Source organism: Topomyia yanbarensis, chromosome 3 (genome assembly GCF_030247195.1).
Source record: "Topomyia yanbarensis strain Yona2022 chromosome 3, ASM3024719v1, whole genome shotgun sequence".
Taxonomy (NCBI): Eukaryota; Metazoa; Arthropoda; class Insecta; order Diptera; family Culicidae; genus Topomyia; species Topomyia yanbarensis.
The window spans coordinates 272,188,126-272,202,860 of record NC_080672.1 but is presented as its reverse complement, the minus strand read 5'-3'; the positions used below and the strand labels follow the sequence as shown (position 1 = coordinate 272,202,860).

At 42.6% G+C, this 14,735-nt stretch overlaps 1 protein-coding gene across 2 annotated transcripts in view; it reads right to left on the bottom strand.

Moving 5' to 3' along the window:
• The window catches only part of LOC131693028 (protein qui-1), a 292,261-nt gene that overhangs the window by 265,127 nt on the left and 12,399 nt on the right, over window positions 1-14,735 (bottom strand). Inside the window, exon 2 of one of the 2 annotated variants that reach the window (XM_058980495.1) lies at window positions 4,500-4,518. The exons of the other annotated variant lie outside the window; for it this stretch is intronic. The gene's annotated coding sequence lies outside the window, so the exon portion shown is untranslated. The remainder of the gene's footprint in view (window positions 1-4,499; window positions 4,519-14,735) is intronic. 2 annotated transcript variants of the gene reach the window in all.

Below are 14,735 nucleotides of genomic sequence, written 5' to 3'. Positions count from 1 at the left end.
TTCGACAACATTTCAGTTCGAATTTCTATATATTAAAGCAACTCTCCCCTTCCCTCACTACGCCCTAATACTCAACTATCTACGCCCATGGAATTGAGCTAAGGCTTTTGAATAATTCATCCAAATATACCAATGTGGTACATCTAAACTATATGATGTTATTTCGGTATGCTATATGAAATATCATTGGTACACTGGCAGTGTTGGCAAAGAAAATGATTTTTGGCAATTAGTTCGACCTATCGAACTTTGAACCACTATAACTTATTTTAGGGCCATTCTAACACCATATATTCTTCGGCAAAGTTGTTCAGCATATCCTGGACTATACTTCTGTCTAATTTGTTGCATACTGCAGGAAGAACTGTAGTCTGTAGAACTGAAAATGCAAAAAAGTAGGTTTTCCAATACTAATTCCCATACAAATTTCAAACGCAATGCGCTACGCCGGGTCAAAACCAATCGCCTCCAAATTTTGCACAGCTACTTGAGACCCCAAATGGAACCAAAAAAGTGCTGTGCTGAAAAAATGATCATTTTGCCCCACCCTAGTGGCCACAGTTCCAACTACAAATATATTTACAATGATCGTTAAAGAGAGCGATTCATTGTTTTCGAGTGTTATATCTCTTAGTCTGTGCCGGTAGGTCCACCTTCCCTTCTCTATATTGTCCTGCTGCCACCTCGCCATCGAAACGATTTTCACCTCCTTCCTCACGTTTCTAGTGTTTCTCCGATTGCAGCACTCGATATCCCTCGCCAGGGCGATAGATATGGTCCGAGAATAACGCATACCGCTACCGACGATATTCTTCTATACGCGCTCGCTACTCATGCGACCATCAGACAGAACGTCCTGTTCAGTTTTTCGCGGTTCCGCTTAGTTTTCAATGCCGCACCCCAAGCTTGAACCCCATATTGTAGTATCGATGACGAAACACTAGATAGTAGACATCTCATGATGCTCCTCAGGGCGCCAACGTTTGGAATGATGCTCGCAATAGCGTTCGTTGCCTTCGCCGACTTTTCGCAGGCGTAGTTGACGTGGTTCTTGAAGGTCAACCGATCGTCGATTATCATTCCCAATTGCTTCAGTGCACGCTTCGATGCAATTACGTGCCACCCGACGACGATCTGCATCCGCTGAATCGCTTGGCAGGTATTGACCAACAACATCTCCAACTCCGTCTTGTAGTGAGCTATCTGCAGCTTGACCCCGTTCATCCAGTTCTCAATCGCGTCTATTATTTCCGTCACCGACACCTCAACTTTTTCTAGTGTATCACCCATCACCATTAGTGAGACGTCGTTCGCGAAACCCACAATCTTCACTTTCCTGGGCAGCCGCAGTGTAAAAACTCCATCGTACATCCTGTTTCAAAGAGTTGAACCTAGAATAGAGCCTTGAGGAACGCCCGCTGTGACTCACATTGACTTCTGCCATTCGTTCGGCTCGTACAGCAGCACTCTGCTCTGAAAGTAGGTCTTCAGGATCCAGCATAGATAACGGAAACCTTCATTTAGCGCTGCGTTGTGACTAGCGCTGTTAAAAGCATTCTTCATATCTATCGTGACCAGCGGGCAGTATCGATCTCCTCTTCGCCTCCATTTGGATGCCTTCTCCGCAGTCCGGAAACTTGTTAGAATTGCATCCACTGTCGATGCTCCTTTGTGGAATCCTGACTGCATCTTGGACAGTCCGCGTCTCCTTCTTGTTCGTTGCCGTTGGATAGTGCTTCGGGAAGAGACTCCCAATGATTATCTTCAGCTTATCGATGGGCCTTGCATTTTTGCCGTCTATTGCGTGGATCCAAATTTTGCCGCATTGTGGCATTACAAGCCGTTACAATCCTTCTTGTTATATCAACCGCATCCAAAATCTCGGTCCCCCCTATAGGCTGAAATGGCTGAACGAAGTGGTCTTTGTTGAAGCCTTTCGTCGCATGTCATCCTTCTCCGTGCTGCAGCAAGGTTCCGTTGACCGATACGGTAGCGAGTCGCGTGGTGGTCGCTATGCGTATATTTCTCGCATACTCTCCAATCCATGTTCACCGTCAGTGAAGGGCTACAGAAAGTGACGTCAATGATGGACTCCCTCCCGTCTCTCCGAAATGTGCTAACGGAGCCATCATTGCACAATCGTACGTCTGACTTCGCTAGAGCATCCTGCAGGATGTGCCCTCTTGAGTTGGATACTCTACTGCCCCCCCTCTCCACAGCCCAGACGTTGAAGTCGCCACCATTGACTACCGGCTTTCGGCTACTCGGTAAACTCTTCCAACATAAGGCTGAGCAGCACACGAAGACGCTATTGATTTTGTCGATCATAAAGCCTTCGAATGAGCGTTCTACCGCTTCTTGAATGGGGAAGATGACCATAACTTGTATCGCAGCCGTTCCCGATCTATACGCCACCCAGTTAACGTTATCAAGCGGGACTTTATACGGCTCTGTAATCAAAGCGACGTCACACGTTGTTGCTTTCGTAGATAACCACAACAGTTGCTGTGCGGTGTCACAGTAATTCGGATGTATCTGTCGCCCGCTTGCAGGCAAGCCATTTGAAGCCACCCGTCTAATGGTGATCGTTTCCGTCCGTTAGAGTGCAAAGTATGCACATCGGTCTCTGCGTGCAGTTTCTCGCAAGATGGCCCGTCTCCCCGCATTTCCTTTGTAAGCATCTGCCAAATGTAATTTTGTCTCCAGCGTCTTGTCAACATCGGTTATCGGTAAACGAATCATCGCTGTCTGAGTTGCTCCATAATCCTTTTTTAACCGGACCATCATGTGTACCTCGCCCAGGTTGCATTTCTGTTCAAGGGCACCTTTCAGCTCGCCTCATCCAGGTCCTTGCACAGAATCATCAGCTTCGTTGCAATCACCGTCTCCGGGCATAAGGCTTTAACTTCTGCTTCGTCACTCAGTGATTTGGTAATAATCTCCTACATAGTCGAGCTGTTAATCGTGAGATCCTCCTTCAACTCGAAGAGCATCTGACCTTTTTGGGTACTACTGGTTCCCCCAAATTATCGATCGGAAGGAGAAACACGGGAAATAGCAAAAGCGGAAGGAAGAGAGAAAAGAGGTGCAGAAGAGGACAGAAAAACCTACGGCTCGCCAGAAGGCGCCAAAGTGAGAAGCCGTGGTCGTCAAAGCCAATTGGTTTTAACAACCATGGTCAAAGCGTTATTGGCTTTAACGACCATGGCTTCACCCTTTGGCGCCTTCTGACGAGCCGTAGGTTCTTCTTTCCTCTTTTCTCTCTTCCTTACGCTTTTGCTATTTTCCGTGTTTCTCCTTCCGATCGACAACGGTACTCCAGATTTCTCTCTCTCTTGAGTGACGTCCTTCCCCTCGTCAGTAAGAGCAACCTCGCGCCTCTTTCCCTCATGGGGCCGTCTGATCTTCCGGCCCCTGGTGAGGTTCTTACCCTCGTTGGACTCACGGAGACTTGCGTGTTCTCCACTCTAAGCAGCTCCTTCTACTGCTTTAGGAGGGTGGGTAACTTGGCTTGGGAGATGATAGCCTTTGTTGGGTTTGGTGCGGACATGTTAGCAAAATGTTTACATCGGTTTCGCGGTGCTGGCTTAACCGATTTATACAAACTTAAAATCTAATTCCATGGTATTGAATTTCATTTCAGGAGGTGGGCGTAGCAAAATTGGTAAATCGATTGCCTTGTACGCAGCGCACCTGGGTTCGAGTCCCGACCCCCGCACATAGGATTAGAAATTTTTCATAAGAGAGTTTTCTAACCCGAAGAGACGAATGACGTTAAGGTTAAAACCTCTATAATCGAAATAAAAAAAATCATTTTGATCTGACCTCCTGTTCCTTAATTACGACTTCACGAGAACGATCACATATAAAATCTAAATATAATTTACCCACATCAGTTTCTCTGAGCTTCCTGAACTGATTCTCTCAAGCCGAAAGCAATTTTGTCTTGCGATTTTGAAGGAAAGGCAACAATGGACCTCTTGTGTTATGTAAAAATTTAGTTACACATTCATTATGTACGAAAGAAAAGCATTTTTCAGCTTCAATTTGCGATTTCGAGAACAACGCTTTTAAAGTTGCCGATAGATTGTAATCTGCGTGTTATTTTATTGTTACCAATCACGTGTGCCGGACTTTTTATTTTATTTGTATTAAAGTCTTTGGTTTGACTAAATTATATTTCAAATAAAAATATAAAATCAAGGAGTCTTCGAAGCCCCTTTTGGTGAACATCTAGAAAAACAAATTATTGCGCAATTGATGCACACAAAAGCAAATATTTTAGAGGATTTCGTATTTTTATTAAACTTACAATAACCATCCTTTCGGCGGTCAACATTAAAAATCGGTGCTGTGGTTCAGGTTCTAATATTTGTCGGAAAGGAACGAAAATTACAAACCTCTGAAAGGTCAAGTTCAACGATGGCTACCAACACTTCGCAGTTCTAGTCCTCGCCTTCGCATAACGTACATGGAATTCTAATAAGTCGTCAACTTACCATTACTTGTGTATTCCACCTGTAAGGAAAATATAACGCAATTAGAGTGATAAACAGAAAATGTGCATTATGCTAACAGAATGGTACCCTTAGTTATACAGGTTTCAAATACTATATGAAATCAAAATGTCAATGGCACACTACGACCAAAATACGAACAAGATATTATAAAACACTCCACTCGAAAAAAAAATCGTTCACAGATTCACAAAGAAAAGATCACGATTTCACGAACTGAGCGATTTACGAAAACCATGAGCAAGTTCCTGAAATTATGAATAAAAAAAACCTCGATTTCATGAAACTATTTGTGTTTCCAAGAAACCAGTTCGCCCCGAATATATACATGGCGTTAAATTCGAACGTATGATTGGGTTACTGTGGTTGTTCCCTGGACATATTCAGTTTTTTTTATGATTCTTGTTCATAATTTTGGAATACAATGCCGAAAGTTAAGCAATGTTCATGATTTTAATCGTGATTGTTGTAACATGATTGTTTCTCATAACGTTACCGTGAAATTCGATTCATGAGTTTACTATCGGATTTTTCTATCAGGGCAGCGTGATTTGTGATTTCTTAGTAGCAATTCGCTTGTATTCTATTCACGTTATCTTCAATATCTTGATAATTTCAGGATCTTAGTCACGATTCGTAATTGCGTGCTTAATTTATTCGCACGTTATCGTGACATTTTATTCTAGATTTTTTTTTGTTTCAGGATTCGCCCCTTTTTTTGAATAATGTTCTCTAGGTGGTGAACTAGTTGACGTGTACAAAAAATCAAACCGAAAACCGTGGTCAAAGTTCACAAAACAAAAACAAAAGTTCCACGCGCATGATTTTCGTTTATTGTCCTGTTTTTGTAACGTAAAAACGTGATTGTTCGAGAATTCATGGCATTCACGATTTTGGGAACAATTTTTTTTCCGTGCAGATAGGAAGAAGGTGCAAAGTAAAAAAAGGAATTAAAAAGAAGGAAAAAGATATTAAAAAAGAAAATCGAAGGAGGAAGAAAGTAGAAGGAAAAAGGGAGAGGAAATGTTTTCTTACAAAATAAGCTTTATTTTGTATGAAAAGATTGGGCATTTTAGGTATCTCAATGGAGACTACTTCCTACCAACATATTGAAAACCGGTTTACGTACATTGGTGGAATTCAACATTGTTCGTGCCAGACATATTTCCTGCAAATTCGATATCAGTCACATCAAAAGACCTGAATTTCTAACCGCGGTTGAGTATACGTTCTAAACGTCGCTCCCAATAGCATATGATACTGCTGATATCATTTCCTTTCTCACTACCAAATTTAGCTGACTGCTGTTTGTGTATGTGCAGTTGTGGCTGTGCTACGGCACGCTTGCGTGGCTGACGAGAGACAGCAATCAACTGTTGGAATTCAATTCTGCTCAGCGACACTGGGAGCATTAATTAGGTTGAATAAATGGTTAGAGCAAAACTCAGCTGCTTTCCTGATGGAGTAGAGTCGAAAATGTTCACATCAATTGCGACACTCGTATAATCAAGACACGGATCGTGTCATGAGAAGTGTTCCTTCGTTCTTGTTTGCGTCTGCAATGAAACTGTTCCTGTAGATACAGCATCTATTCATAGCGAGCGAAGTCAAACGTGTTGGCAAATAAGTATATGTGCGGTAGTTTTATGCAAGTGCGAAAGTTTTTCCACTTAGAAGCTAACTCCATCGTTGGAGGCAAAAATTCCTACTCAAACAATTTAATTAACATGTTTCACTAAAGCTTCTTGATCTATAGAAAACCCGTAAGCCCCATCTTTTTGTTTACTCTACTACAAACTTTCGAAACGGGATGAAACATAACCAAGAAAATTGCTGTGCTGCTGCACTGCAGTTATTTCAAACAATCGGTGAACCCGGTGTCCGCAATTTGAATGGAATTAGTTTGCTTGCTGCAACACAAAAAAATGAAACAAAGCTGCACTCCTCAACATGTTCTCAAGTACAGCACCAGGAAGTACTATATTAAGGAGACCCTTGAACTGGTAGCCTGTGTTGAATGTGTAGGTCACTCAACTTCCTGTACCGAGTGATTCACTTTTACCACTGCCGACGAAGCTAGCTAAAAGTTCGCATCCTTATTTACCCATGGATTGTTTCATCAGTATGCACATTTAATTGACGTTCATTACTAGGAAACCTAAACATACAGTCTGCCCCTGCCTTTTGAAGCGGTCATATGTGCATATGCATATGATTCTTTGAGGAGTGACAGGAAGAAAACAGAACACAACCTATCAAAAGCGACGTCGTACCGATCCAACACCGGATTGCATTGCCACGGTGCAGAAATTTTGCGAACAAGTACGTTCTCGTATAGAGAAGAGGACTTCTCCCATGCAGTGCCACTTAGCATCATCCACCAATAGTATAACGCGGGCCGGGCAGAACATAGAACTTGTAACAGTAAATAAGCAATTGAATTCAGACCAGCGAGTGTGAAATTGAAAGGAAGTTTGTTGCCGCATTACCAGGGCATCGGAAAAAATGGATGGAGCTGTTAGTAATTGGGTATCCCAAAAAAATAAAGAAACGTAAGTTCCCAATTAGGCTCATTTCCGTACCGGGGAATGAATAGCCATAGGACAAATAATTCATTGTTTTGGGTTTTAACCCAAGTGCCAACACCTTACTTAAATTGTTTTGGCGGTTTCATCGTTGGATGCCACAAAAAATCTTGAATAAGGTTTTGGCACTTACGTCAAAACCAAAAAAAAGAATTTAATTCGAACGGCGGTTCGCTTCCGTTATACCTCTGTCAACTGGGCAAGAAACAGAAATTAAAAGTATCCGCTAGCTCTGTCTCCCACCGAAGTCCGATGGGTAATGAACCAAAATCAGACACTAGACGATAATTAAATAACCCAGGCCTTGATGTCTAGCGGAGAAAGTAAATAGATCAAAAGTGGTGGCGGGCGACGGTTGTGCTTTAGATATAGTGGCACTATCACTGCAGTGTTACCAAAGCGGTAATCATGTGTTCTTTCTGGGACGTCTTCATAATACAAGGATAGCATAAGGGTTAGCGCATATCCAAAGGCTGCCAGTCCATTCAGGCCGCGGGTAACTGAAATCTTGATCTGATTTGTAGAATAAGTTAAGATAAGTCATAAAATACGTTAGGCTACGTGTGCCATTTCTTGATACACACTAAATGATTCGAAAGTTGATCTGATAAAGAAAACCAACTTAAGGGGATACACCACTGTAGAATTTTTTGAAAATCGATTTTTTATTAATTTGTCTAAAATATGCTTTAGGATGTTAAAAATCATATCTCAAAAAATGGATGATGAAAACAGTAGATAAATGTTCAAATTTTAAATTTAGCCTCCACACCTATTGTGTAAACCCGAGTGTACCGAAAATTTTAACCGCGTTTTTCTCGAAACTACTTTTTTGAGCTGGCCGGAAATGTAACTCCAACAAATGATATTTGATCGATTTAAAACATTCTCAGTATATTCTAAATTGATTTCTCCAGTGGCGTACGCTGGATTTTATTTTTTTTGCTGCTTAATTTCTTTTTAAATAACACTTTTGTTTCGTACGTATGTCGCTAGCTTTGTCATAATGAATCAGAAAAACTCAAGTTCTTCGCTCTAGGTCGGGAGATGGATTTCCGGCCGTGGATCTCTTTAAAAAAAATCGCATTGAGGAAATTGCTGCACTGCTGCTATCTTTAGAGGAAATTACTCAAAAAAATGTGTTATGTGATTCATTACTTGTGTTATAAATCCCAATTAACAAAATCTCATCTCATCTCTTCATTGCGTGATGAAATATTCCCGAAATATATTCATTTTTCGTGCTCTATAGTGGTCTAACCGAGAAACAATGTCCATAAGGACATTAAGGAGATGGTTCTCAGAATCCGAAAGGCGCTACTGTCTGCCGTGAAGGAGTATGACACGGCAACGCGGAGGGCTGATGTAGTTGAGCGAGCATTGGCGTCGGCTGAGGCTACTATCGTCCTAGCCACATCACCCCCTCCCCCTCCTGAAGCTGGGAAAGGAGAAACAGAGTGGAGTAGAGAACAGGCCAGTGTCCGTGAATCAAAAGAAGACAAGAACCTCGCCAGGAGACGGAATACCAGATGGGCCCAAGAGGCTCGAAGACGCTGTTGTTACCGAAAAAAGGACGTCACCCAATAGGGAGAAAGCTGGAGTACCGATGTAGGTCGGAAGGAGAAATACGGGAAACAGCAAAAACAGAAGGAAGACCGAAAAGGGAAACAGAAGAAGAAAGAAAAACCTTTTCGTCAGAAGGCGTCAAAGGGAAATACACTGATAAACGAAGAGAACGATGAGACGTCCTTCGCCACTTTTCTCAAGAAAGTGCAAGAGGACCCGGATCTGAAAGGGGTTGTGAGAGAACACTGAGGCGCACTGAGAAAGGCGGGATGATCTTCGAGCTGAGGAAGGATCCTTCCATCAAGAGCTCGACCTACCGCGAGCTGGTTGCTAAATCCTTGACAGCGAAGCGAATGTGAGAGCTCTGTCGCAGGAAGCCGTAGTCGAGTGTAAGGGTCTAGACGAGATAAGGACCGTGACTGAAGGGTGCACTGATCGAGCAATGCAAACTAGATGTACCGGCGACAGCGATTCGACTGCCGGTGGCCGATGGCAAGAAACTGGTGGAGACCGGCAAAATAAAAGTCGGATGGTCGGTGTTCTCGCTGAGAGTCGTTCCGCGAGTTACCAAGCAGATGGAGGGATGCTTCAGGTGCTTGGACCTCGGACATCAGGCGAAGAACTGCAAGGGCAGCTCAGCACTTTGTAGAAAATGCGGAGAAAAGGGCAAGTTGCTAGAAACTGCACGAAGCAACCAAGGTGCATGATCTGCAAACCGGAGGACGGAAACGACCACACGATTGGGGGCTTCAAATGCCCTGCGTACATAAAGGCGAAGGCATGGCAACCCAACTTGCCGCGAGTACAACTAACGCAATGGCAAGGATCATGACGAATCACGGATGAGCAAGATGCAGTACGAGACGTCTCCTGGCGGGTGTCTCATCATCAATACTGAGTTATGACGTACTGACCTTGGCTGCTGCGCTGAACTCAAAACAGAACGAAGTTAACAAGCGCGTTTCGCCTAATGGCTGTTCGTGTCGCGAGAACGTAAAGAACGATATCGTCGGAAGCGGCATGCGTAATTGCCGGGATGATCCCATCGACTCATCCCAAATGTGTCGGCTTGGAGGCATAGGAAACAAGGAGTGGTGAATTTATATTTGACGCAGTTTTTGTCCGGGCACTGTGCCACTGGAACACGTGGTCTTCGAATGTCCTAGGTTCGAAGAAGTTCGTAGCGGTATGTCTGGTGTGACAGTTGACAATATCGTAGAAGAGATGTGCCACGACGAGCACATCTAGGATGCTGTCAAGAGAGTGTCTACGAGTATACTCTCCGGGATGCAGAGAAAGTGGCAAAGGGACCGGCAAAGTAGCGTCATCGGCTAGAAAGCCGCTCTGAAACCACAAAGCGGGTTACGGGAGAAATTCCGTCGCCAAGGAACTCTCCATCGGTGTAGACTATGTCCACCGTCGGGAACCAATTGAGTAGTATGCGACGTAGCACCAGGATCAGGTAGTCGGTTTTCCGGTGAACCAGACGTCAGGCTTCAGCGGAATCGACGGATGATCCCATCGACTCATCCCAAGTGTTTCGACTTGGAGGCATAGGAAACATAAAGTGGTAAATTTCCATTTGAGGCAGTTTTTGTCCGGACACTGTGCCCGGAGTGTGAGAACGTACCAGAAACACTGGAACACGTGGTTTTCGAATGTTCTAGATTCGAAGAAGTTCGAACGGGTATGTCTGGTGTAACAGGTGACAATATCGTAGAAGAGATGTGCCACGACAAGCACATCTAGGATGCTGTCAACAGAGTGGCTACGAGTATACTCTCCGTGCTGCAGAGAAAGTGGCGAAGGGATCGACAAAGCAGCGCCTACGGCTAGAAAGCCGCCCTGAAACCACAAATCGGGTTACGGGAGAAATTCCGTCGCCGGGGAATTCTCCATCGGTGTAGACTATGTCCACCGCCGGAAACCAGTTGAGTAGTACGCGACGTAGCACCAGGTTCAGGTCGTCGGTTTCCCAGTGAACCAGACGTCAGGCTTCAGCGGAATCACCGGAAAGTCATCGAAACCCTACCGGGTAGCTCGTGAGCAGGCTAGATCCACCACCGGGGATTAGACCGAGTAGACCGCGTCGAATAGCTACCAGTGAGTCGTTGGGCGCCTGTGAACCGGAAGCTACGCTCTAACCGGAATCGCTAGGTGGACCTCAACACTTACTGGCTGGCCCGTTGAGTAAGCTTGGTACACCGCCGGCGACTAGATCCAGTAGATCGGGACGAAGCGAATTAAAAGACTCACGGAAACGAGCATCGTTATCGGGAGAAATCTATCGCTCGTTTTCGGACGAACCGTCCTCGCCGGGGAATTCTCCGTCGGAGTAGGTTAGATTCATCGTCGAGGACTAGACCGAGTAGTTACCAAACCAGATTTTAGTAAAGTCTGGAACTGAAGGCTCATCGGGAAAGTGGAGCGAAATGGAACACGAGGAGAACCAAAGGGCCTAAAGGAGTTGCGGTGCTATCGTGGCATAATACGCTCTTTCTTGAGACCAAAGCATACATATCGAAGGACCAACATGGCTGTTTTGCAGGCAGATAAACCCAATTAACCTTGTACTTCATTAAAAACATCGGGAATGGATCACAGGTAGACATTGTATACACTGATCTTAAAGCTTCTCTGTCTGTGAAATTAGGAAGTAACGAATCATATAACTTCATCAATCTGCACCTCAAGGGATCAATCTCGGACCGTTACTTTTTTCATTGATCATCAATGACGTTTGTTATGTGAAGCCCCTAGTATCCAAACTTATATACGCTGATGATCTCAAATACTCCTCAATGTGCGGTCAATGGAGGACTTATCGAACTTCATCGACTTCTATATGCATTCTGTAACTGGTGTAGTCGGAACTTGTTTGCTCTTAGCATTTCTCTATAATATCATTCACACGCAGAAAACTCCAATTCTCTGGAGCTACAACATCGCTCGGCAATCGCGAGAGAGTGTCAGTTACCAGAGACCTTGGTGTACTCCTGGACTCGCAAATGACATTCAGTAAGCATTACTCTCACGTTATAGCACATACAAATAGAAATCTTGGCTTCATAATAAGAATCGTCATCGACTATACTGATCCAAATTGTTTGCGGTCACAGTATTTTTCACTTGTTCGGTATGCCCTGGACGATTCAGCAGCAATTTGGTGTCCTTGTACGAGCATTTGGACTAACAGAATTGAAACAGTGTAAGTTAGATTCCTTCGCTTTGTTCTTAGAATTTTACCGTGGCGTAACCCAGCAGAGCTACAACCGTACATAGAGCGCAGTCGTCTACTCGATACGGAAACTCTGGCCAAAAGGCGGTACATATTTATGGCAATATTTGTTGGGAGAATAGTGACAGGCCAAATTGATGCTCTCATGAATACATAATAATGTACCCCCCAGAAACCATTGATCGCATAACTTTTTAATACTCATCATTCAGCGCACTGAGTACGTTCAGAACGAACCCATAAGGGCGATGTGTAATGTTTTCAAAAGTGCGTATGAACTCGTTTCATTTCTGGGCAGTCTAACCAAGATACCAAATTTATATTCAACATAACCAAATATGTAATCCTAGAAAGCAAAAGTGAAAGACACAATAGTCCCACTAGATAGAATGCAACAGTTTTTTCAGCTGAAGGTGTTTAAAGTTTGTCCAGCATGTATCAGAGATATGTAGAGTTGTTAGAAAAATCCAACGATGTTTCTTGTTACAGGCACATGAAATGAGTGTTTAATGTCGTTTTTGCTTGAGAACCTAAAGATGAGCCCAGATTAGCTTTTTCAAACAAACGATTTCGATGGAACGGAGTTGAGTTCAGCAAAACAGTGTGTGTGAGCGAACCTGAAATATATTTCAGGTTTGAACCCAGCCCGATTTTCAGTTCAGTGGAGCATAACCTAAGTTAGAACCCGGCTTCGAACAAACAATTTGAAAGCAGCGAAGTCCGAAACTGAGTCAGTTCCAAGCAAAAACAACATAAGACTCAAACTGTTGTCAGCAACAACATTCAATCATACTATATACCGTTGAAGTTTTGCAAATACCACTTATTATCATCTTGTCAGCAAACGTCAAACGCACCGCGCATTATTCGGCACAGATATCAACGCGATATATGTATAAAGTAAAACAAAGTGCTTTGTTGTCATGTCGAATACAGCAGAAATGACAACACCACTCATCCACGAGCAACTCTTGACATCGAATGAATTGAAATATGAATTTCCATCGTTTCCATTTTATCCATTAGATAACTACACGCACTCCAGCGACAAGTAACGGCAAACTGAAGGGGTGTAATAAATGTAATCGTGCACTCTGCCGAACTATATGCTGTTTGGCCTTTATGATGTTGATCGATATGCCTTATCAATTAATTCAATTTAGAGATTATCTTTAGTTAATATCAGCACGGAGCGTTATCTTTGCCATTTGTATGCAACGTTTGCGAGAACCGTGTTAATTTGAGTAAAATGGCAATCAAATGGCCGAACGAAATGTGTGTAGAGGCAAGGGACGTTCCTATGTATGAGAATTGGAATGGTACAACTAATCAAACGAGAACGCAATATCACATGCCAATAAATTAGAAAAAAAATCAATATCGGAGATAGAGTGTTTGTCGAGCTGGATTGTGTTGTAAAAATACTAGGTAAATAATAAACCATTGAATGAAACAGAATGCCTATAGCAATATCAAAAATGGATTGCTAAATTTTCCAGTAAATAAATAAATATAATAATAAATAAATAAATATTTGTTCTCAAATAACAGTTGAAAAGGTTTGTAAATTGAAATATTCAATTTCCGTTTCATCACATGATAATGATCAGTACATGGGGGTAGTAGTGGTTAGAGCTTCCATCCCGGGAATTTATTTCCCGGGAATCCCGGGATTTTTGGATTTCCCGGGATTCTCGATTCCCGGGAAATTGTGTTTTCTCATTCCCGGGATTCGGGAATCCCGGGAAAAAAGATTTTTAATTTATTTCAAAAGGATTAGGTTCTGCGAAAGAAATTATGTAGGAAATATCTTTATCAGCAACATTTGGAGTGAGCAGTGAATGCAGATGCTATTCCAACTGATTTGCAGATCTTTGGACTATATATCTTTAGGCTCGCTGATATGTTCTCATGATATATAGTGATAGGTATATAGTCCAAGCCTTGCTCAAACTACTACAAAAAATGTTGATATTTTCATGCGAAAATGGATTAATTTGCCGGCCGTTGTACCGAAGCATTTCCTTACAGTAGCGTTAGTGATGCGCACGATATCTCTGCAACCGATGAGTCGATTGATCAGATTTTTTAACAGTTCTTTTAATAGTTAGATCTTGAATGAATGCAATCAAATTAGTAATTGAAATGGCGGTAATTTCTTAAAATATCGATGAGTGTGTGTGTCAAAACTTGGGATGGTTTGTAGTGATATCATGCTTAACGCAAACGCTATTTAAAATAAAGAATGTTTCTAGAACGTCTGCAGAAATATTTGATCGGTTCATCGAATGCATATTTCGTCTAATTTGTTATACCGTAACTGTAATATCTGTAAATTTTTGGATGTATGAAAAGAAAGACATAACGCTGTAGCTGTCCAATATCATGCGCATCCAACCTATTTGAATGTCGCTTTCAAGGATGCAGGCAGGATTTTTGAAGGGATAAGATCAAGCAATTTTGGGCAGTAACTCCAGCAGCTGCGTTGAGTATATCGTCCCAATCGTATCCGTGATTACCTAAATTTAGGTTATACATATAGTCAAGAAAAATCAAAAGACACCAAATCGCCTTTTTCAGACAACTGCTTTTAGGACAGATATATATGCAATCAAAGAGGTTTAAAAACTTTTCGATTTATTCTTTTTTTTTCTTAAGAAAATCATTCACCTCTTTATTTTTCTTCTGTATTCCCGGGATCCCGGGATTTCCCGGGAAATTTATTATTTATTTCCCGAATCCCGGGAAGCTAAAAACCGTCGGGAAATGGAAACTCTAGTAGTGGTCCACTGGGAGGTAGATAACAGTCTATTATCTTTCTCCGGACAA